The sequence below is a fragment of the Chiloscyllium punctatum genome, chromosome 2 (genome assembly GCF_047496795.1).
Source record: "Chiloscyllium punctatum isolate Juve2018m chromosome 2, sChiPun1.3, whole genome shotgun sequence".
Lineage (NCBI taxonomy): Eukaryota > Metazoa > Chordata > Chondrichthyes > Orectolobiformes > Hemiscylliidae > Chiloscyllium > Chiloscyllium punctatum.
Window position 1 is genome coordinate 100005516 of NC_092740.1, and position 25381 is coordinate 100030896.

The 25381-nt window shown below is 42.2% G+C and overlaps 1 protein-coding gene across 20 annotated transcripts in view; it reads right to left on the reverse strand.

The window, feature by feature from the left end:
- Window positions 1-25381, reverse strand: part of LOC140487080 (guanine nucleotide-binding protein G(I)/G(S)/G(O) subunit gamma-7) — a 323926-nt gene that overhangs the window by 277065 nt on the left and 21480 nt on the right. For 6 of the 20 annotated variants that reach the window (XM_072586663.1, XM_072586655.1, XM_072586673.1 and 3 more), the window contains exon 2: window positions 872-903. The exons of 12 other annotated variants lie outside the window; for them this stretch is intronic. The gene's annotated coding sequence lies outside the window, so the exon portion shown is untranslated. Of the gene's footprint in view, window positions 1-871; window positions 904-8274; window positions 8381-25381 lie in introns of all 20 variants that reach the window. 2 more of the 20 variants (XM_072586681.1, XM_072586587.1) reach the window with 1 other exon arrangement.

Consider the following 25381-nt stretch of genomic DNA (forward strand, 5'->3'; position numbering starts at 1 on the left):
GCTATGCTGTGAAGGATAGATAACTGATTGGTGTTAATATCAAGAATGAAAATCTTATGCCAACAGAAAATTTAGAAGGCATGATTGAAACCTTGAGCCAAAAGACAGTTTTGAAATTGTTCGTTAAAGGAAAACCGAGTCAAAGAAGAGAAGTCTAAGAAAGCTGGGCTCAGGCATCACAAAGCTTAACGAATGATGATTTATTGTCACTTGTACTGTAGAATGAGCAAAACAATAAAATACAATGGAAAGCTGCAACTGGCAAGAGAATCCACTGCCATTTTGAATAGTTTAAGAATAAAAAGAATAAAAACAATAACAATGAAAGAAACTCCATCTTTGTTCTGCCAGCTTCACCATCGGTCCTGAGCCAGTTTGCCAACAACACCTGTGCCACCATCCCTCCGCCACCTTTGCCAGACCCACTGTCAGTGTCACCCTCTTCAAGCACTACGTATTTGTCACAGGACTACCTATGCGCCACCGATGCTAGGCCCTTTGATGGACCTATATTTGCACTACAACCCAGAGCCAGTGATTTGCCAATAACCAGGAGTCCTTATTTCAAATCCGCACATCCATGGTTTCACAGCTGCCGCCGCCTCAGTGTCGCGTGGAGTCCCCACTCTAAGCACACTGCCGATGCCTCGACAACAGCTGAAGTCCCCACTCCAGGTGTGCCACAACCAGAGTTTCTGGCTTTGCTGCCAGGTCAGGCTGCCACCTTGCGAAGAGTCCCCTTCGGGCCGCTCTCCTACTTGATGTCACCTTCTCCGCTGCTGCTGACAGGAAGAAGGTGAAGAAAAAAAAGAAGGCAAAAAGGAGAGAAAATAAAAAGGAGAGGAGATACAGAAGCCTGAATGTTGCCTACCTTGCCAGCACTGCCATCTTGAATCTGTCACACTATTAGAGAGGAGAAGGGACAAACAATATAAGTTTCCTGTAAGTCTCTTAGAATCATAAAATCACTACAGTGCAGAAAGAGGCCATTTGACCTTGAGTGTATACTGACCTTCCAAAAAGCATCCCACCCAGAACCAGCCCATCACCCTATCCCTATCCCATACTCTCATTTATGTCATGCTGCCATAGCTCTTTATATACAGCTTTACCGATTGTTACGCTGCAGTTTTTTTATTTTTCAGAATTGAATTTAGTTAAAACTCCTAGGTAACTTCCAATTGTCATTCTCAGTTATTTCAACACATTCATGGAGTAATACTGTCAGTTTTTTTAACCTGAGAAAAAGGTATCATGCAGCTCTAGAGCATTGAAACTGTACATGCAAAAGACAACGATTATTGCAATTTTTCTACTTGCCTTCCAGCAAGGGTGGGAATGGTTTGTGCCATACAATACTAGCATCTCAATCTTCAGGTAAATTTCTTTCTAATATCAGGAACTTTCTCCCTCAAAACAATACAAATGACAAGCATGCTTTACTTTGTAATAGGAGTGTGGAATGCAAAGAATGTGGGAAAGCCTTAGCAACTTAATTCAAAAGGTGATGCAAAGATCTTCCATTGCAAATTCTTGTAAGACAATTCTGAAACTTTGCAATTGTGTATTATACCAGTGTAGTAGGTGATATTTTCATCACTGTCGAGAATCATTTTGATAGACCAGTTAAAATTTAGGTAAAAACATTGACTGCAGATGCTGGAAACCAGAGTTTAGATTACAGTGGTGCTGGAAAAGCACAGCAGTTCAGGCAGCATCCAATAGGAATACCCACTCTGAGAGTTCTATTAAATCAGGGAAGACATTTGTTTGGGCATAGACATAGGCAATAGAAATTCCCATATCAAAAGGAAAACATTTCAGTCAGAAGTGTAACCTTGACCGACAGCTCAACTGGATATTTCAGTGTTGGGGGGGTGGGGGGGTTGTGGGGGAAGAGACAGAGAGCGCTCTCTTTCTCTTACGCTATACGGCAGTCATAGACATCAAACTGGGGTATGTAACCAGCTGCTTGTAGCAGCAGAACTAGTTTAGAGATAGCTAGCTTGCAAATACAATTTCATATAGAACAGCAACATTGGTGTTCTAATTGATTTCAACTGAGTGTGCTGTAGTGTACTAATTTCTCTATTTTGTTAGTGTATAATTAGGCCTCATTTAACCAATGATTTTCAGCATGCTCTCCTTGAAGGTCAGCACATGTAATGGAAAATGCAAATTGCGATAGCCAGTACATCCAACAAAGCTATGCTACAATTCCTAAATTATAGCATTAATTAAGCAGTAAATGTGCAGTCTCAATTGTGTGGCTATGCAGTAACCCAAAAGTCTTCAACAAGCTACACATAAGTGAGCCCCTTTAAACTATTGCACATTTACAGATACTCAAATGAAAAGGACTGTGGATTTAAATTATTCACGCACTCCAAAACAAATGAAGGATATGTTGAATGCAAGATCCTTATAAAGGAGGAGCCATTTCTATGAAACCTGAGAATACCTGGTAAAGAACTGTAAAATTTCAGCAGGAATTTTACTTAAAACATTCGGAGCTGAAACAGAGAAAATATTTCTATTCACATTTCATAATAGAAACAACACAAACCTCCAAGCTACGCACCATCCTGACTTGGAACAATATCACCATTCTTTTACTATCACTGGGTCAAACTCTTGGAACTTCTTTCCAAACAACATTGTGGGTATTATCTACATCCCAAGGACTGCAGCAGTTGAAGAAGACAGCTTACCACCATCTTCTCCAGAGCAATTAAGGATGGCCCAGTCAGCGATGTCCACATTCCATGGAAATTTCATTTAATTTTTGGGCTAATTTTTGGTTATTTCTTGTTATTAAAATAATCAGTGAAAACTTAATAGTTTTTCTCTAAATTTAACCAGGTCAGTCTCCACTTCTTTTTTTCCATTTCTCTTTCTTTCAATTAATAACATGAGTTTAGCATTTTTGAATCACGAATAACAGCTAATATTAATCATCATTACCCGCACAAAGTACATTTCACATCTTCACTGTGCCACTTCCGACAGATTACTGTGAAAGACTGATGGGAACTACCTTACTCTTTAAAGAACAATACATTTTAAGTGGATGACACGCTGCACATTACAAAATTCATACAAAGATATGCAGTCTAATAATTAAACATTTAAAAAGAACTGGATAGAACTTATAAAGAAATAAGTATAGAATCATGATCATTCCTTTCCTTTTTAAGAGGAACAAAAGTATCTTTAACATAATTGCTGTCAATTTGAGGTAATTTCCTTCTTAACATTGCTTTTAAATTTCTTGAAAATGTCCTATAGCAATGGTTCATATTAATTTATCTCACTACCATACAAATTAAATTGAAATAGTAGTTAATGTCGAATTGTATCTCTGGGGAATTAGAAATTACAATGTGGCCCAGTATTTTCTACATAACCTTTAATTGCTCCTGCGTAGGTTTAATAACACATTACAATCAAATACCTGGCAAGCTCTCAAACTGAGCAAATTCCTGACTGGGTGCTCTTAATCAGTAAAGTGAATCTCAGTAACAATGGATGTGACACAAGGTGAACCTGACCTCCTTGTCAAATCTATTTAAGAAACAAACAGAATTGCTACGATATTTTCCAGAACAACAAAACTAATTGAAAGCACAATGAAAGATAAGTAAATGTTTCTTTTTTGATAATGCTTATAGCTATCAAAAAGCATCAATAAAGAACAGTATTCCGCACACTCGGACTTCAAATATCCTCAGTGCTTGCTCTTAATAATAGGTTTTGACAAAAGTGTAGTTATTTTTCATTTACATCTTTAATACAGTCTCCAGTCTGAAGAGAATAAGAGCAGAGAACCAGTGTGCATGGGGCTGCAAGTCTACCTTTAACATTTCCAGCACCATCCGCACCAGTAATAAGCAGCCAAACCTCACCATGTCTACATCCAAATCGGTAGTAATAAACCACATAAGGATAGATCACTAGACACAGACAGAAGGGAAATGTTGGAAAAAGGTGATGTGGATGACTTGCTCAAATGCTGAAAAAGGACAAGCAATACGTGATTAGCACAGGGAATGCAGTTTATGATTTTAGCTGGTGTCAATGAACCACTTTGATTCCACAAGTTCAGAAGGTAGACTGGAGTGGCTATTACAAGTAAAATAAGAAGATGAGCCAAAAGAATGGATAAAGACAGAAGTTTTGCAGACACAGTGACTATAGTAGATTTTAATGAGGAAATGGACTACGCCAGGGTAAATCATTGATAATCAGAGATTCATAGGATCCCTATAGTGTGGAAACATCTAGACCTATAAGTCCACACTGACCCTCCGAAGAATATTCCACTCAGACCCATTCCCCTTTAGAGACCGCAATTTCCCTTCCCACGTGGTTAAAGATGCCCTCCAACTCATCTCGTCCACATCTCGCACCTCCGCCCTCAGACCCTACCCCTCCAACCGTAACAAGGACAGAACGCCCCTGGTGCTCACCTTCCACCCTACCAACCTTCGCATAAACCAAACCATCCGCCGACATTTCCGCCACCTCCAAATGGACCCCACCACCAGGGATATATTTCCCTCCCCATCCCTTTCAGCCTTCTGCAAAGCAAAGACCGTTCCCTCCGTGACAACCTGGTCAAGTCCACGCTCCCCTACAACCCACCCTCCCATCCTGGCACCTTCCCCTGCCGCCAGAGGAGATGCAAAACCTGCGCCCACACCTCTTCCCTTACCTTCATCCAAGGCCCTAAAGGAGCCTTCCACATCCACCAATATCATTTATTGTATCCGTTGCTCCCGATGCAGTTGCCCCTACATTGGGGAGACTGGACGCCTCCTCGCAGAGCGCTTTAGGGAACATCTCTGGGACACCCGCACCAATCAACCACACCTCCCAACATTCCAGCTCTCCCTCCCACTCTGCCGAAGACATGGAGGTCCTGGGTCTCCTTCACCGCCGCTCCCTCACCACTCGACTCCTGGAGGAAGAACGCCTCATCTTCCGCTCGGAACACATCAAGTGGAACACATCAACCCCAGGGCATCAATGTGGACTTCAACAGTTTCCTCATTTCCCCTTCCCCCACACCTCACCCCAGTTCCAAACTTCCAGCTCAGCACTGTTCCCATGACTTGTCCTATCTGCCTATCTTCTTTTCCACCTATCCACTCCATCCTCCTCCCTGACCTACCTTCATCCCCTCCCTCACTCTATTGTATGCTATGCTTCTTTCTCCCCTCCCCCACTCTCCTCTCATTTATCTCTCCACCCTTCAGGCACTCTGCCTGTATTCCTGATTAAGGGCTTTTGCCCGAAACATCAATTTTACTGCACCTTGGATGCTGCCTGAACTGCTGTGCTTTTCCAGCACCTCTAATCCAGAATCTGGTTTCCAGCATCTGCAGTCATTGTTTTTACCTATGAAATGGCATGGAGTCAGGTCTAAAATTAGCAAGAGACAGAGGAGAGATCAGTGACTGATAGACAATATCAATCTTAAAACAAAAATGATCAATTAGTTCTTTATCCTTGGTATTTGGGGTGAGGATGGAGGGGTAGTTTTGGAAAGGAGGTTAGTTTTGAGGGGAAAAAAAGCAAAGGTATCCTTGCACTGACAGGAAATGACTGCTATAGATCAAAATATTGTGAACTCCATGCATCAGCTCAAATGAATTACCATAGCCGAAGTCAGTTGCAGACTACGACAAACTATGCTGCCAGGTGTCTACAGTAAGACTGGGAATATTAATGGGATCCAGGTTAATTAAGTGTTGCAGATTTGAAACTCAGAATTTTTTTTAAAAGAACAAAACCATTATTCCACTATTAGGGATAGAGTTAATGGATTCAGACAAGTATATTCCCAAAGGCTTACATGTAGGTCTATTTCATTGAGAGCTCGCTGGCTACTCTGCTGTAAAAAGCATCACCAGTGTGATCTGGCACATTCCTTAAAGATGTAACTAAACAATGCTCTTGATTGTCACTGATATTCTTTCCTTCTCCAGACTGGATACTGAAACATCACAGAAGTGCTTCACAGGAGGCTCCCAAGCACTGAGGATGTCACCTAGACAGGGACGAAACGTCTGCAACACAAATTCCCAGCTCGGCGAACAGAACCACAACAACAAGCACCCGAGCTACAAATCTTCTCACAAACTTTGAACTGGATACGGAGGCTAACTACAGTTGCCCACCACTACTGCAGCTATGATCAGATAACTCAGTATAAGCAAAGGATCAACTGTGAAATAAACCTGCCCTGTGTGTCTCAGATTGACAACAGCTCATTTTCCTAATAACTCATACAACAAAAGACCCATGTTAATGATATTGGGCACAAGTTGGAACTGCCAACTCACATTAAGTGTGCTCCTGGAGGATTCATCACATGATCTCCTACTTACAACAGCCCACCTTCCCATCACTAATATCTTGTAACTAATACATAAATATTAACAGAAACTAAAAAAAACATTGAATTTTTTAAAAAAACTATGGCATTTCTGTTGAACAGCAGTGTTCAGGTGACTAATGTTTAGGTTCTGGAAATGGAGGGCAATCCTGGAGGGTTGGTAACTTTAGCTGGAGATAATGAAAATTTTGAAACTTAGATGTAAAGCACAATGGTCTATTTCCAAAGTTGGAATGGGAAATTTTTATGAACCATTCACAGGAAAAGAGTTGAAAAAATCATCAACAAGCTAATCAGCATTCAAACATTGATTTAACATAATAATTTCTCATCAATTAGGCCAGCTAAATGTGGGAGCAACTTGGGTAGCGTATCTTGCATAAAACACTGATCTACTCGGCAGAATTCAAAGAACTACAATTAATACTGCAGAATTTAGAAATCTAATACATGAAGAAAGACTTGTAAAAGTGAACTTTTCACTTCAGAGAAAATTCCAGAAAGGATATAACTTTTAAATGTGTTGAGAAACATAATTTATATTGGTCATTATACATGCATGTACAAAATTATTTAAAGAAAATATTGACTTTTTTCTATTCCATTGCATAACAGATACGTAGCGCAGATGGTTGTCTCAACTCCATGCCATTCAGATCATTTTTAAGAAGAAATGGTTTTCCTAAATAAAGACTTAGTTAAACCATATAACTATCAGCCAGTAAGCATACTACCAATTAAGGACATCTTGACTTTAGATTAGTCACACTTGGGACAATATATTTTGTCATAATAAAAAAAAAGTAAACGGCTCAACTGATAAAATATCTTCACTTCTACATTTAAACTTTCGTTAGTAGTTATGAATGGAAGGAGATTTAATCAATCTATTTTGTCTCTGATTTAAAAATAGCGTAACTCAGTTTAACATTGGTAGCACAATTGCTTCAGAGGCAGAAAGAGGTTGATTCAAGTCTCATTCCAGTGTGGCATCAAAAGTGGCATACTTCTAATAAGATATAAAATATATTTCAAAAAGAAGCAGGGTGGTTCTCTCCATTGATCTGGCCAATACTAACATCACAAAACCAGAATATTCCATTATTTGTTTACATTCTGTCATTCTGAGAGTTTTCTGTGCACAAATTGGCTGCCACATTTTTTACATCACAACAGTGAATATTCTGCAAAGTATTTTTGGTTATAGCAGATGGTGCAGAAATGTAATTCTTTCTTTCTTTCAAAACAAACCATCAGGTTTGATGTTTATATTGTTTTCCTTTTCCTCTGTCTAATTATGGTAGCTTCACAATTACTATAACATGTTAAGAGTCAAGAGGTCATTAATATAAATTCTACTATTGCCGACTGTGATAGCAACTCAATAGATCTGGCCATTTGAAAGGGATCATGAAAACTATGGGATTGTCAAAAGAACCCGATGGTTCACAAATGTTCTTCCAGCAAAATTGGCCACCCTACCTAGTCAGGCCTACATCTGTCAATGGGCTGAGTGGCAGATGGAGTTTGATTTGGACAAATGAAAGTTATTGCAAAATAAACAATGGTAGGACTTCTATAATTAGAAGTAGGGCCTTGGATAGTATTGTAGAACAGCAGACCTAAAGTTTCAGGTACATAATTCTTTGAAGTTTGCATCACATGTAGAAAGAAGAAAGTGAGGCACAGGAAGTTGAGGCGTGATCTTATGGAGGTTTATAAAATCATGATGGGCCTAGATAAGATGAAGGGCTTATGCCCAAAACATCGATTCTCCTGATCCTCGGATGCTGCCTGACCTGCTGTGCTTTTTCAGCCCCACTCTTTCCATCACATGTCAACAGGGTGATTAAGAAGGCATTTAGCACACTTGCCTTCATTGCTCAGACCTTTGAGTACAGGAGTTGAGAATGTCATGTTTAGGTTGCACAGAACGTTAGTGAGGCCTCTTCTGGAGCACTGCGACCAGTTCTGGTTGCCCTGTTATAGAAAGGATATCATTAACTTGGAGAGTTCAGAAAATATTTTGCAGGATGTTGCTGGAAATGTAGAATTTGAGTTACAAGGAGAGGCTGGGACAATTTCATTGGAGCATAGGAGATTGAGAGGTGATCTTACGGAGGTTTATAAAATCATGATGGGTATAGATAAGGTGAATGACAGGTACCTTTTTCCTAATGAGGGGTATTTCAAGACTAAGGGGCATACTTTTAAGGTGAGAGATGAAAGATCTAAAAGAAGACATGAGAGACAACTTTTTTACATAGTGAATGGTTCGTGCGTGGAATCAACTTCCAGAGGAAATGGTGGATGCAGGTACAGTTACAACTTTTAAAAGACATGTGGATAAAGAAATGTTTGGAGAGATATGGGCCAACCATAGGCAGGTGGCACTAATTTAGTTTGCGATTATGGTTGGCATAAGCTGGTTGGACCGAAGGGTCTCTTTCCATGCTATAACTTCAGTCCCACATAACTCCATATTGACTGCTACTACATTCGGGGTATCTGAATGGGCAATAAACATTCCTTGGCTAGTACTGCACAGATCTTTAAAGCATTTTATTTTTAAAGCTTTTGCTTTCATTTTTAATCTATTTTGAGCTTGCACTAAAGACTACTGATTAAGCAATCACCTGTCAAAGCCTATTATTCTTGGAATATTCTCAGTCATTTCACCCACCTTTATAAAATCTTAAGTTTCTTCCCAGATACAACTTCAAGTTTTGATGAATTTACCCAAGAGTTCAAACATTGTGACAGAAGTTAGCAGGGATGCAAATACTTGGTGTAGTAAAAGGCACAACAACTAAGATGGCTGAACTCTAATATTCTACTCCAGAACACCCAGATGGCCTCCTACTTCAAGGACTGCAATTTCCCCTGCCACGTGGTCAATAGTACCCTCCAACACATCTCCTCCAGTTCCCACGCCTCCGCCCTTGAACCCCACCCTTCAACCGCAACAAGGACAGAACCACCATGGTCCTCACCTTCCACCCCACCAACCTCCAGATACAACGCATCATCCTTCACCATTTCTGCCACCTACAGTCAGATGACATCATCCAAGAAAGATTTCCCTCCCCACCCCTTTCAGCATTCCACAGAGACCATTCCCTCCGTGACTCTCTCATTAGGTCCACACCGCCCACCAAACCACCCTCCACTCCCAGCACCTTCCCTTGCCAATGCAAGAGGTGTAAAACCTATGCCCACACCTCCCCCTCACCTCCATCCAAGGTCCCAAAAGATCCTTCCACATCCAGCAGATTTTTCCTTCACCTCCAAACACCTCATCTAATGTGTCTGAGGCTCTCGACGTGGTCTCCCCTTCACTGGGGAGACAGGACGCCAACTTGCAAAATGTTTCACAGAACATCTCCGGGATGCACGCACGCATGCACTAAAACAACCCCCTGTGGCCGATCACTTCCCACTCCCCCTTCCACTCTGCCAAGGACATGCAAGTCCTGGGCCGGCTCTGCCAAATCCCAGCCACCCGTCAACTGGAGGAAGAACGCCTCGCATTCCGCCTTAGGACACTCCAACCACACAGAATCAACGTCAATTTCACCAGTTTCCTTATCTCCCCTCCCCCCACCTTATCCCAGATCCAATCCTCCAACTCAGCACCACCCACTTGAACTGTCCTAACTGTCCATCTGCCTTCCCACCTATCCACTCCATCCTCCACTCCCACATATCACCATCAGCTCCCCCCCACATCTACCTATCACACTCACAGCTACCTTGCCCCCAGCCCCAGCCCCATCCTCCCTCCCATTTATCTCTCAGCCCCCTTGGGCCCTGCCCCCTCATTCCTGCTGAAAAGCTTATGCTCAAAACGTTGATTCTCCTGCTCCTTGCATGCTGCCTGACCGGCTGTGCTTTCCAGCACCACAGGTTTTGACCCTGAGCTCTAATGTTAGTCTGCACTAATATGACAAGATCAGGGTTAAGTCCGTTTTTTTAAAAGATTTCAATGCTTGATTTTCTGACGCATAATTAAAATCTCACAGTTTAATTTGTCACTTATGCTGCATTACAGAGCTAATTACGTGAATTTCTTTTGCTTCATGAAACTCCATGCAATGGTCTTGATGGGTCAGATGGGTTTTTTTAATATCACATTCGCACAAAAATTTAAGAGATGAATCATCATAAAGTTTCCTCAGATGCCATCATCTTAGCTCATGAAGAGCACCATCAACAAAATTTCTTATTATAAACAGAAGCATACACAGGTCAGCTCTGAATGATAAAACATTCCCCATATCCCCCAGGAGAAAGTGAGGACTGCAGATGCTGGAGATTAGAGCTGAAAATGTGTTGCTGGAAAAGCGCAGCAGGTCAGGCAGCATCCAAAGAGCAGGAGTATCGACGTTTCAGGCATAAGCCCTTCTTCAGGAATGAGGAAAGTGTGTCCAGCAGGCTAAGATAAAAGGTAGGGAGGAGGGACTTGGGGGAGGGGCGTTGGAAATGCGATAGGTGGAAGGAGGTCAAGGTGAGGGTGATAGGATGGAGTGGGGGTGGGGGCGGAGAGATCAGGAAGAATCCCTCTAACTCAGCACCGCCTTCCTAACCTGCAATCTTCTTCCTGACCTCTTCGCCCCCACGCCCACTCCGGTCTCCTCTTCCAAATCATTGATATGTATCATGAACAGTTATGGGCCCAACACTGACCCAAGAGGGTCACCACTGATCCTCCAACCAGAGAAGCACCCATTTATCTCTGCTTTCTTTTGGTTAACCGGTCGTCTATCCAGGTCAGTATATTACCCACAACTCCATGCATACTTATCTTATGGAATAGTTTTTATGTGGCACCTTATCGAAATCCAAGTCGACAACATCCACCTGCTCCCCTCCAACCACCGTGCTTATTACATCCTCAAAGAACTCCGTAAGTTTGTCAAACACGACCTTCCCTTCCTGAATCCATGCTGCATCTACCTGATGGAATCATTTCCATCCAGATGTCTCACTATTTTCTTCAATGATAGTCTCCAGCATTTTCCCAATTACAGATGTTAAGCTAACTGGCCTATAGTTATCTGCCTTTTGCCTACACCCTTTTTAAAACAGCAGCGTGATATTCGCTGTCTTCCAGTCCACCGGAGTCCAGTGAATTTTGGTAAACTTTGGGGAATCATACATAATATTTGTTTTCCATATCCAGGTCCTACATTGGACCAATCCAAGATGCTGAATAATTAAGCATGTTCTATCCTACTTACAATTATAAAAATAGATATTGATGATTGAACAAAAACAGAGGGCAGGATTTATTGTTTCCTGATCCAGGCCTGAGCAAAAATGGGAAAATGTGGAAAGAATGAAAACATTTTGATTCTTGACATGGAAGAAAACCTTTTGCAATTTTCCCTTCGGGCCTTAACTATTGACTTCAAAATGTTATCACTGAGCAACAGCTATCCAATTCCCATAAATTTACATCTCATTAAAACCCCAGCTCAGCTTATTTGAACGCTGTACCTAATTCTCCTCTCCTTTCCTAAAGAATCAGATAGTGCAAATACCTAAAATGCGCGTCAGAGTGGCTATGATCAGAAAATATAGATGATGACTGACTTACACTGAACTAATCCTGTTTTAGTAACATGAAAATTTGACAAGTGTTTTAAAGAATAAAGTTCCACATATTTGTCTACTTTTCTGTGAAAGCTGTAATGACCTTGAATTCAAAGGAAAGAAAGCAGGAAAAAAAAAGGAATAATATAACAATAAGAGAAAAAAATCAAAATGTTAAACTAAGATTCGTGATACAAACTCTTGTACTCTCTGAATGCTTGTCTTGATCATCATCCAACTAGGTCTTCAGCACAAAGTCCCTGAATGCTCTGTGGACAATATCCTTCTTGACCTTCACACTTAATATCAGCATCAGCAAACCATTAGTTTCACCATGTCATCATACCTGCTCTGAGACAAACTCCCACACCACATCATCCCTCAAAAGCTTTACTCTGGAGCCCAGGGCCACCTACATCTTGCATGCTTCTGCCAAGTTGCTTTATGCGCAGGGATGCACATCACTTCATACATCTAAAGAGGTTTCAGATTATGGCTCTTAGCTTGCTTTCTTCAGTGCTCACTCATCTTGCATTGACTTGGAGCCTGCCAGCCTCCATATACTTCACATTGCTTTCTTAGCGCGCACTCACTAACTTTAGAACTGTCTTAAAGCTGTCAGACTCTGTATGGGTCAGAGTTTACACAGGTCTTCAGCACTCAGGTACATGCTGCCAGTCTCTCTGTGGGTCACATTGCTTGCTTAGTGCAAAGGACTTCAACACTCAGTTAAAGGCTGCCAGCTTTTTAGCATAGAAGGAAATCTACTTACAGTGGAGAGCACTTGACAGTCAAGAGGAGAGACATGTCATGTATGACACAGTGCCATGTCAGTGTTACACATGAAGCATGGAGCAGTTTACATGGCAAACACACTACATGCATTTCAAGCAAATGGCTGTGTGTGAAAGATAAAGGAAACAGTGCTTAATGCCTGAATGAAACTTACGGTCAGCGAGGGGTATCAAGAGCTCATTCTATAACAATCCAGGGGCAGGTCATGCTCAGTTCTGAAACTCAAGTACAAACAGTCCAGGGATTGCAGTAGATTAGTTAGATTGCTGTGAAACTATCAGTCTGGGCTTGGGCTGGGGGAAGAGGGGATTTTTCCTTCAACGATACAAAGGGAGGAAATAAATGTGGAGGAAGTGGATGGAAAATCTGCTAAAAGTGATGCACAAGCATAAGTGATAAGGTGTCCCCAATGAATAACAGGGAAGTGTAAGCAGCAAGAGGGTTGGTAGCTTTGGAGGGTGAGGTGGGTGAGAGCTGTTGAGTGGACATGATTCAAGCGACACTAAGTGTTGTAGTCAATGAGCCTGAGTGAGAGGTGTGTACAGTGGCATAGTTACAATGAGCAGTGGACCTGTGAATATAAAGATACAGAGAGAAAATATTGGTACTCTTCTTAGCACAGGGCAGATCACTGATCTTCTTCCTGCATTGCTGCAAGTCCTAGTTCGCTTGTGACATAGCACTGACCTAGGCTACAATTAAGGTCTAAGCTGGCTTGGTCTGGTAGGTATATGGGAGAAAAGACTCCACCAATCCCTCCCAGTCTGATTCTCGGAATCCCACTTGAGAAAATATTTTCGCTGGAAATGGGAAAATTGAAATTAATGGGAAAATTATGGGAATAATTAGAATTCAACATAAATTTTGAAAATACATGCCAGTTATTCCTACAGACACAAAAAATTATCATAAGATGATTTATTTATTCTGGCTGCACACAAGAGGAAATGAATCCCGAGATATCTTTTTAAGTCAGGCTCTCAGCTTTAAGAGTTGCATGTCTGCATCTCCAATTTTACTTAATTATCTTTATTTTTGTTGTTTGTTGTTATTTTTCTCTTCTTTGTTCCTACTTTCTTTAATCTGAAGTCAAGGGTCAGTACAGCTTTCATAGGAAAATAGACAAATATGTCAAATTTGATCTTCAAAACACTTGCCAAATTCTCATGTAACAGAAACAAAATTAGTTATTTCAGTATAAATCAGTCTCCATCTATATTTTCTAAAAGAACTCCACATCACAATGCTAAATTCTTTGATATGCTTTCCTGTATCATTACAAATAATTTGCTTTCAATCTGCTGCCTTTAATCTTGGTGGGGTTGGGGAAAGAACATCCATGATATTTATAGAAGCTAAATCACATTGAAGAGTCAGAAGAGGTGAGCAAAAGATTGATGCAAACATTCGATGGCAGAAGGATATTAGAAGTGCAGAAGCAAAAGGGCTTAGGCAAACAGGCCTGAATGAATGATTGTGGCCAGCAGAGAAAGAGCAGAATGGTGTGTTGTTTCCCTGGTGTCAGGATCAAGGATGTCTCAAAGAGGGTGCAGAATGTTCTCACGGGGGAGAGGGGCCAGCAGGAGGTCATTGTCCACATTGGAACCAACGACATTGGAAGGGAAAAGGTTGAGACTCTGAAGGGAGATTACTGATAGTTAGGTATAAATTTAAAAAGGAGGTCCTCAAGGGTAGTAATATCTGGATTACTCCCAGTGCTACAAGCTAGTGAGGACAGGAATAGGAGGATAGAGCAGATGAATGCATGGCTCAGGAGCTGGTGTATGGGAGAAGGATTCACATTTTTTGGATCATTGGAATCTCTTTTGGGGTAGAAGTGACCTGTACAAGAAGGACGGATTGCACCTAAATTGGAAGGGGACTGATATACTGGCAGGGAAATTTGCTATAACTGTTTGTGAGGATTTAAACTAGTAAGGTGGGGGGGTGGGACCCAGGGAGATAGTAAGGAAAGAGATCGATCTGAGACAGGTACAGCTGAGAACAGAAGTGAGTCAAACAGTCAGGGCAGGCAGGGACAAGGTAGGGCTAATAAATTAAACTGCATTTATTTCAATGCAAGGGGCCTAACAGGGAAGGCAGATGAACTCAGGGCATGGTTAGGAACATGGGACTGGGATATCATAGCAATTACGGAAACATGGCTCAGGGATGGGCAGAGGTAAAAACAATGACTGCAGATCCTGGAAACCAGATTCTGGATTAGTGGTGCTGGAAGAGCACAGCAGTTCAGGCAGCATCTCTCCACGCTTCAGGCTCACCGCCTTTATTCCTGATGAAGGGCTTTTGCCTGAAATGTCGATTTCGAAGCTCCCTGAATGCTACCTGAACTGCTGTGCTCTTCCAGCACCACCAATCCAGAATCAGGGATGGGCAAGACTGGCAGCTTAATGTTCCAGAATACAAATGCTACAGGAAGGATAGAAAGGGAGGCAAGAGAGGAGGGGAGTGGCATTTTTGATAAGGGATAACATTACAGCTGTGCTAAGGGAGGATATTCCCGGAAATACATCCAGGGAAGTTATTTGGGTGGAACAGAGAAATAAGAAAGGGAGGGTCACATTATTGGGATTGTATTAAAGACCCCCCAATAGTCAGAGGGAAATTGAGAAACAAACTTGTACGGAGATCTCAGCTGTTATAAGAATAATAGGGTGGTTATGGTCTGGGATTTTTACTTTCCAAACATAGACTGGGACTGTCATAGTGTTAAAGGTTTAGATGGAGAGGAATTTATTAAGTGAGGACAAGACAATTTTCTGATTCAGTATGTGGATGTACCTACTAGAGAAGGTGCAAAACTTGACCTACTCTTGGGAAATAAGGCAGGACAAGTGACTGAGATGTCAGTGGGGGAGCACTTTGGGGCCAGCGACCATAATTCTATTCGTTTTAAAACAGTGATGGAAAAGGATAGACCAGATCTAAAAGTTGAAGTTCTAAATTGGAGAAAGGCCAATTTTGACGGTATTAGGCAAGAACTTTCAAAAGCTGATTGGAGGCAGATGTTCACAGGTAAAGGGACGGCTGGAAAATGGGAAGCCTTCAGAAATGAGATAACAAGAACCCAGAGAAAGTATATTCCTGTCAGGGTGAAAGGGAAGGCTGGTAGGTATAGGAAATGCTGGATGACTAAAGAAATTGAGGGTTTGGTTAAGCATATTTGAGGAATAATTGAGGAATAATTAAGCATAATTGAGGAAGCATATGTCAGGTACAGACAGGATAGATTGAGTGAATCCTAAGAAGAGTATAAAGGAAGTAGGAGTATACTTAAGAGGGAAATCAAGAGGGCAAAACGGGGACATGAGGTAGCTTTGGCAAATAGAATTAAGGAGAATCCAAAGGGTTTTTACAAATATATTAAGGACAAAAGGGTAACTAGGGAGAGAATAGGGCCCCTCAAAGATCAGCAAGGCGGCCTTTGTGTGGAGCTGCAGAAAACGGGGGGAGACACTAAATGAATATTTTGTATCAGTATTTACTGTGGAAAAGGATATGGAAGATATAGACTGTAGGGAAATAGATGGTGACATCTTGCAAAATGTCCAAATTACAGAGGAGGAAGTGCTGGATGCCTTGAAACAGTTAAAGGTGGATAAATCCCCAGGACCTGATCAGGTGCACCCAAGACCTCTGTGGGAAGCTAGAGAAGTAATTGCTGGGCCTCTTGCTGAGATATTTGTATCATCGATAGTCACAGATGAGGTGCCGGAAGGCTGGAGGTTGGCAAACGTGGTGCCACTGTTTAAGAAGGGTGGTAAAGACAAGCCAGGGAACTATAGACCGGTGAGCCTGACCTCGCTGGTGGGCAAGTTTTGAAAGTTAAAATCCTGAGGGACAGGATGTACATGTATTTGGAAAGGCAAGGACTGATTCGGTATAGTCAACATGGCTTTGTGCGTGGGAAATCATGTCTCACAAACTTGATTGAGTTTTTTGAAGAAGTAACAAAGAAGACTGATGAGGGCAGAGCAGTAGATGTGATCTATATGGATTTCAGTAAGGCGTTCAACAAGGTTCCCCATGGGAGACTGATCAGCAAGGTTAGATCTCATGGAATACAGGGAGAACTAGCCATTTGGATACAGAACTGGCTCAAAGGTAGAAGACAGAGGTGGTGGTGGAGGGTTGTTTTACAGACTGGAGGCCTGTAACCAGTGGAGTGTCACAAGGGTCGGTGTTGGGTCCTCTATGTTTTGTCATTTACATAAATGATTTGGATGTCAGCAGAAGAGGTACAGTTAGTAAGTTTGCAGATGCAGCGAGGTGCTGCATTTTGGGAAAGCAAATCTTAGCAGGACTTATACACTTAATGGTAAGGTCCTAGAGGATGTGTTGCTGAACAAAGAGACCTTGGAGTACAGGTTCATAATCCTTGAAAGTGGAGTCGCAGGTAGATAGGATAGTAAAGAAGGCGTTTGGTATGCTTTCCTTTATTGGTCAAAGTATTGAGTACAGGAGTTGTGAGGACATGTTGCGGATGTACAGGACATTGGTTAGGCCACTGTTGGAACATTGCATGCAATTCTGGTCTCCTTCCTGTCGGAAAGATGTTGTGAAACTTGAAAGGATTCAGAAAAGATTGACAAGAATGTTGCTAAGGTTGGAGGATCTGAGCTACAGGGCGAGGCTGAACAGGCTGGGGCTGTTTTCCCTGGAGCGTCGGAGGCTGAGGGTTATAGAGGGTTACAAAATTATGAGGGGCATGAATAGGATAAATAGACAAAGTCTTTTCCCTGGGGTCGGGGAGTCCAGAACTAGAGGGCATAGGTTTAGGATGAGAGAGGGGAAAGATATAAAAGAGACCCAAGGGGGCAACATTTTCACGCAGAGGGTGGTACGTGTATGGAATGAGCTGCCAGAGGATGTGCTGGAGGCTGGTACAATTGCAACTTTTAAGAGACATTTGGATGGGTATATGAATAGGAAGGGTTTGGAGGGATATGGGCCGGGCTCTGGCAGGTGGGACTAGATTGGATTGGGATATCTGGTCGGCATGGACGGGTTGGACCGAATGGTCTGTTTCCATGCTGTACATCTCTATGACTCTATCTGATCAACAGCTGACAGCCCTGCAGTCTCAGCTGCCCCACTGGGATCTATTACTGTTCCTCTTTACCTTGCAGCAACATCCCTTTTGCAATTTAAGCACATCTGCTTTTCATCTCGTCACAAGCCTTTCCTTTCGTTTTTTCTTCTTTTTCTCCCATATTTATTTTCTGCATTTGCTTTAACTGTTACATCTCTAACGTTTGACAATTCAGTGGATAAGTTCTAAAACTGAAATGGTGCACTAAATTTTCCTGACATTACGTTATGCATGCTTGGAGGCAGACAGGCCAAGAAAATGGTAGCGAACCACACCAGGAGGGATCAGTGATGCATTCCCGCTGCTAGGGAAGTTTCAAAGGGTAGATGGAAAGTAGGATCAATTGCCTACTCCACAGACACAATCAGTTGTGGTGAATAAGGCCCAATGAGGAGACTTTATTTCTTATTGGCACCTTAAACTGGTGGATTGCTGACCTCTGTTTCACGCGTGGGCCACCAGTAGAATGAAGTATTCTACTTCCAGTAGTAGGCTGGGGTACCCCAGAGCTGGAGGCTCTTGCCCCACACAGGAGGCTGAAGGAAGGAAAGACATGATGGGTAATTTGACCATGACAAATCCAACTATTGTGCAGATCTTTGGACTGTGGGAGGAAACCGGAACGCCAAGCGGAAACCCACACAGACAGGGGGAGAACATGTAAACTCATAAAGAGGTTGAAGTAGAAGAACAGGGAAGTCTACTGCAACCGTACAAGGTACTGGTGATAACACATCTGAAGTACTACAAGCAGTTTTAATCATCTTATTGAAGGAAAGATACCATTCCTTTGGAGGCAATTCAGAGACAGTTCACTTGCATGATCTCTCGTATGGAGGGACTATCTTATGAGCAAAGGCTAAACAGATTGTCTCTACTCACTGGAGTTTAGAAGAATAAGAGGTGATCTCACTGAAAGACATTAGAATTCCTAAGGGGTTTGACAGAGTAAATGCCGAGGGGGTGTTTTCCCTCATCGAAGTGTCTAGGATCAGAGACATAGCCTTAGAATAAAGGAGCACCAAAGTGGACATAAGAGATGTCAGATCAGAGACATCTCTTGTTATATGGCAGAACACACTTGGAAGTACAAATGGTCTACTCCTGTTCCTATTTCTTATGATCTCATGGACACAGATTTAAGATAATTAACAAAAATAAAAGCAAAGAGCAAAGAGCAGTTAAGGAGAATTTAAGCAGCAAATTTTTAGAATCTGGAATGCAACACCCGGGCGGCACGGTGGCACAGTGGTTAGCACTGCTGCCTCACAGCGCCAGAGACCCGGGTTCAATTCCCGCCTCAGGCGACTGTCTGTGTGGAGTTTGCACGTTCTCCCCGTGTCTGCGTGGGTTTCCTCCGGGTGCTCCGGTTTCCTCCCACACTCCAAAGATGTGCAGGTCAGGTGAATTGGCCATACTAAATTGCCTGTAGTGTTAGGTAAGGGGTAGATGCAGATGTAGGGGTAAGGGTGGGTTACGCTTCGGCGGGGCAGTGTGGACTTGTTGGGCCGAAGGGCCTGTTTCCACACCGTAAGTAATCTAATCTAATCTAAAAAACCCCTGAATAAATGATTGGCGGAGGCAGATTCAGCACTAATTTTTAGAGGGGATTGGATAAATGTTTGAAAACAAAAATGTACAGAGCCATGAGAAACAACAGGGCAGTGAGACTACCTAGATAGTTTCACACATAGGCTGGATGAGCTCCTTTCATATGCATCATTCCAAGAATGCTTCATAGGACCATAGGAAATTCTGACCTCATCACCAGCATTCTACCACTCTCTGGATGATTAGAGAAATACAGGGATGCATTTTCAAAAGGTTACACAGAGTGGATATAGCAATGAACAACCACAAGAATCTGCCTAGAGGAGGTGATGTGTCAGTTCCAGGTGCAAAAATAATATTCTCAGATTTTCACTTGGGCCAACTGGAGTCTGAAGACAAAGCCTGCCTAAAAAGTTAAATTTGCTCTTTAAGCTCCTAAGGTTATTAGTAGCTTACTTTGGAAACAGAGATTATTTCTCATTGGCATCTTACTGCTGAACTCTGTTTCATGCGTGGGCCACCAGCAGTTCGAGAGATGGGGATCCTTTTAGTTTTCTGCTTCAAAAGCAAAGATTGAGCTTTACTCTGTACTTAACCCAGTACTGTCCTCACCCCAGAAGTATCCGATGGGGGCAGTTTCGGGGTGGAGGGGGAAGGGGAGGGCTTGATTTTCTGTTTGCATCTTTTGTTGAAAATAGTAGAGGGTTGTTGTTCAGACTTGAGGCCTGTGACCTGCAGTGTGTCACAAGAATCAGTGCTGTCAATTGTATTTGTCATTTATATGAACAATTTGGATGAGAATATAGGAGGCATGGTTTGTAAGTTTGTAGATGACACCAACATTGGTGGTATAATGTACAGTGAAGAAGGGATCTTGATCAACTAGGCAAGTGGGCCAAGGAATGGCAGATGGAGTTTAGTTTAGATAAATGTGAGGTTCTGCAATTTAATAAGTCAAACCAGAGCAAGACTTTGACAGTGAACGATAGGGTCCAAAGGATGCAGGTACACAGTTGAAAGTGGCATGACAGGTAGACAAGGTGGTGCAAGTAGCATTTGGCATGCTTGCCTTCACTGTCAGAGCATTGAGTACAGGACTTGGGACATTATATTCTGACTGTACAAGATACTGGTATGCCATATTTGCAGTTGTGTACAACTCTGGTCACCCTGCTATAGGAAGCATGTTATTAAAATGGACAGGGTACAAAAAAAGATTTACGAGGATATTACGATACTGAAAGTTTGAGTTATAAAGAGAGTCTGGATAAGATGAGATGTTTTCCTCTGGTGTGTAAGAGGCTGAAGTTATAAACCTTATAGAGGTTTATAAAATCATGTGGGGCAAAGATAAGATGCATTGCAAAGGTCTTTTCCCCAGGGCAGAGGAGTCCAAAACTAGAAGGCATAGGTTTAAGGTAAGGTGGGAAAGATTTAAAAAGGGACCTGAGGAATAATGTTTTCACAGAGGGTGGTGCATCTATGGATAGAGTTACCAAAGGAAGTCGTAGAGGGGAGTACAGTTACAACTATTAAATGACATTTGGACAGGTACATTGATCTGAAAGGTTAAGGGATATGGGCCAGAGGCAGGAAAATGGGACTAGCTCAGTTTAGAAAATCTGGTCATCATGGGCCAAAGTGTCTGTTTCCATGTATGATTCTATGACTCTAAAACTGTATGGTGAATGACAGAAGATACACTTCGGCACTGCCTGTGGCTTAGTCATTAGCAGTGATCAATAATGCTCTTCAAACAACATATACTATGATTTAAATATGTAATGAATATCAGCAACAGGAGAGAAGGGTTTCTAAAACAGATCTGAGCATCATGTTCGATAATGGACTCAAGTAAAGGTACAATACAATTTAGTTGCCATAAAGACTTGATTCTTACCAGTTTAAGTATGCCAAAAGTGACTAAATGTGAATAACTAGGTTTAACGAGCCAAATGATCCAAAATATGTTGTATAAAAGAGGCAGAAAAGCTGAGCTTGTAGATATTTGTTTACTTTGTGCCTACTTTCAGTACGTAGCTTAGTTAAAAATGGATCTACTTTCCGATTGGAGGAAAAAATTTAAAAAAAATTTCATTGTGACTACAGCTCTTTTTTAAAAAAGACAGATACAAATTTAAAATCTAAACTAAACAGGAAAACATTTTTGAAGATGCAGTTCAATCGTGGCTAAGTTGGAAAAAGACCTTTGCTCTCTAAATTTCTGCCATGCGCCCAAGATAGCCCTAGGTTCAGTAGCAACACAAAATTACTATAATTGACTCCATCAAAGATGGGGTTAGCAGGTTAATATTTGTTCAGACGTTTAAGTTGGGGATAACAGTTTGGAGAGGAGTACTCATTATTATTCCAGGGTTTGCACATATCTAATAAATAAAAATCCACAAGTTCATGTCTATGTTGTTCCTTTCAATAGAAGATTTGCTCTATCAGTACCTCATCAAGAGATTCCACAATATAAAGTTTCAGTGCTTACCACAGTTACCATCCTCCTGCAGAATGTCAGAGGTAAGGGTCACCACTAGTGTCCCTGCTAACTTCCTCTGAGGTAGTGCACCCAACTCCAGCTCCTCGATAACTGTGTTTGGGAAATGGAGCTGGTGCAACTTTGGATCATTCGAGAGGTGGAGGGCGTTATTGGAGTCACGGAGGGGTAATAACACCTCAGGTGCAAGAAAAAGACAGATGGCTTACAGTCAGGGGATGGAAAGGGAACCAGAAGGCAGTGCAGGGAATCCCTGTGGCCATTCCACTCAAGTATACAAGTATACCATTTTAGATACTTTGGGAGGGTGGGGGTGGGGACTTACCAGGGGAAAGCTATGGGGTACAGGTCTCTGGCAGAGAGTCTGTCTCTGTTGCTCAGAAGAGAAGGGGGAAGAGGAGCAGAGCATTAGTAACTCTGGACTCCATAGTGAGGGGGACAGATAGAAGGTTCTGTGGGAACAAGAGTGGCTCACAGTTGGTGTATTGCCTCCCAGGTGCCAGGGTTCGTGATGACTCTGATTGTGTTTTCGGGATCCTTGAGGACGAGGGGGAGCAGCCCCAAGTCGTGGTGCATGTAGGTACAAACGACATAGGTATGAAAAGGGATGGGAATTAAGGCAAAAAATTCAGGGAGCTAGGGTGGATGCTTAGTGCTCGAACAAACACTGTGCCCGTGCCACATGATAACAAGGCAAGGAACAGGGAGAGAGAGGAGTTGAACGCGTATCTACAGGGATGGTGCAGGAAGGAGGGTTTCAGATATCTGGATAATTGAGGCTCATTCTAGGGTAGGTGGGATCTCGACAACATGGACTACACCTGAACCAGAGGGGTACCAATATCCTGGGGGGAAAAGTTGCTCATACTCTTCGGGAGGGTTTAAACTAATTCACCTAAATTGTAGTTCCAGTGTCCAGGAGGTTGAAAATAGTAAGGTCAGAAATGAAGGTTTCGAGGTTGCACGAGTTCACCAGCAAACAGGAAAGTGGTTTTAAGTGTGTTTACTTCAATGCTAGGAGCACCTGGAACAAGGTAAGTGAACTTGCAGTATGGGTTGATACTTGGGACTTCGATGTTGTGATCATTTCCGAGACATGGATAGAGCAGGAACAGGAATGATTGTTGCTGGTTCTGGGATTTAGATGTTTCGGAAAGCACAGGGAAGATGGTAAAAAAAGGTGGGGGGGGGGGGGGGGGAGAGGTGTAGCATTGTTAGTCAAGGACAGTATTACGGTGGCAGGAAGGATATTTGAGGACTTGTCTACTAAGGTAGTGTGGGCTGAGATTAGAAACAGGAAAGGAGAGGTTACCCGTTGGGAGTTTTGTATAGGCCTCTGAATTGTTCCAGAGATGTAGAAGAAAGGATAGCAAAGATAATTCTGGATAGGAGCGAGAGTAACATGGTAGTTGTTATGGGTGACATTAACTTTCCAAATATTGACTGGAAATACCATAGTTCAAGTATTTTAGATGGATCAGTTTTTGTCCGATGCGTACAGGATGGTTTCCTGACACTGTGTAGACAGGCCAAAGGGCGAGGTGACATTGGATTTGGGGTAATGGCTAATGGAGAGGTGTTAGATTTGGAGGTAGGTGAGCACTTTGGTGATAGTGACCACAATTCAGTTATGTTTACTTTAGCCATAGAAAGGGATAGGTATATACCATAGGGCAAGAGTTATTGCTGGGAGAATGGTAATTATGATGCGATTTGATAAGATTTAGGATTCATGGAATGGGGAAGGAAACTACAGGGGATGGGCACAATTGAAATGTGGAGCTTATTCAAGGAACAGTTACTACATGTCGTTGATAAGTATATACCAGTCAGGCAGGGAGGAAGTGATCGAGTGAGGGTGCTGTGGTTTACGAAAGAAGTTGAACCTCTTGTCAAGAGGAAGAAGGCAGCTTGTGTTTCGATGAGTCGTGAAGGCTCAGTTAGGATGCTTGAGTGTTACAAATTAGCCAGGAGAGAGAGCTACGAGGAGCCAGGAGAGGAACATGAGAAGTCGTTGGCAGAGAGGATTTTAGAAAACCCTAAAGCTTTCTATAGGTATAATCAAGAATAAAAAAAAATGATCAGAGAAAGATTAGGATTGAGAGTGTGGTGCTGGAAAAGCGCAGAAGGTCAGGTAGCATCCGAGGAGCAGGAAAATCGATGTTTCGGGAAAAAGCCCTTCATCAGGAATGATGAAACCCTTCCTGATGAAAGGCTTTTGCCCGAAACGTCGATTTTCCTGCTCCTCAGATACTGCTGACCTGCTGGGCTTTTCCAGCATCGGCAGTCCTCACTTTCGCCTAGAGAAAGACTAGGGCCAATCAAGGATAGTAGTGGGAAGTTGTGCATGGAGTCAGAGGAGTTGAGAGTTTTCTATAGGCCTCCGAATAGTTCCAGAGATGTAGAAGAAAGGATAGCAAAGATAATTCTGGATAGGAGCGAGAGTAACATTCCCTGTAGTTTCCTTCCCCATCCCATGAATCCTAAATCTTATCAAATCGCATTATAATTACCATTCTCCCAGCAATAACTCTTGCCCTATGGTATATACCTATCCCTTTCCATGGCTAAAAGTAAACATAACCGAATTGTGGTCACTATCACCAAAGTGCTCACCTACCTCCAAATCTAACACCTCGCCAGGTTCATTAGCCATTACCAAATCCAGTGTGACTTTGCCCTTTCTTGGCCTGTCTACACAGTGTCAGGAAACCATCCTGTACGCATCGGACAAAAACTGATCCATCTAAAATACTTGAACTTAAATGCTTTTCGTCAGGATTGACACTGGAAAAAGACAATGTTGTCAAGGAGAATACTGAGATACAGGCTACTGGACTAGATGGGATTGAGGTTCACAAGGAGAAGGTATTAGCAATTCTGGAGAGTGTGAAAATAGCTAAGTACCTTGGACCGGATGGAATTTATCCTAAGATTCTCTGGGATACTAGACAGGAGATTGCAGAGCCTTTAGCTTTGATCTTTATGTTGTCATTGTCTACAGGACTTGTGCCAGAAGACTGGAGGATAGCAAATGTTGTCCCCTTGTTCAAGAAATGTAGTAGAGACACCCATGGTAATTGTAGATCAGTGAGCCTTATATTGGTTGTGGGTAACGTGTTGGAAAAGGTTCTTAGAGATGGCATTTATAATCATCTGGAAAGGAATAAATTGATTAGGGGTAGTTAACACAGTTTTGTGAAGGGTAAGTTGTGCTTCACAAACCTTATCGAGTTCTTTGAGATGGTGACCAAACAGGTAGATAAAGGTAAAGCGGTTGATGCAATATAGATGGATCTCAGTAAGGCATTTTATAAGGTTCCCCACAATACGCTATTGCACAAAATACAGAGGCATGGGATTGAGGGTGATTTAGCAGTTTGGAACAGAAATTGGATAGCTGAAAGAAGACAGAGGTTGG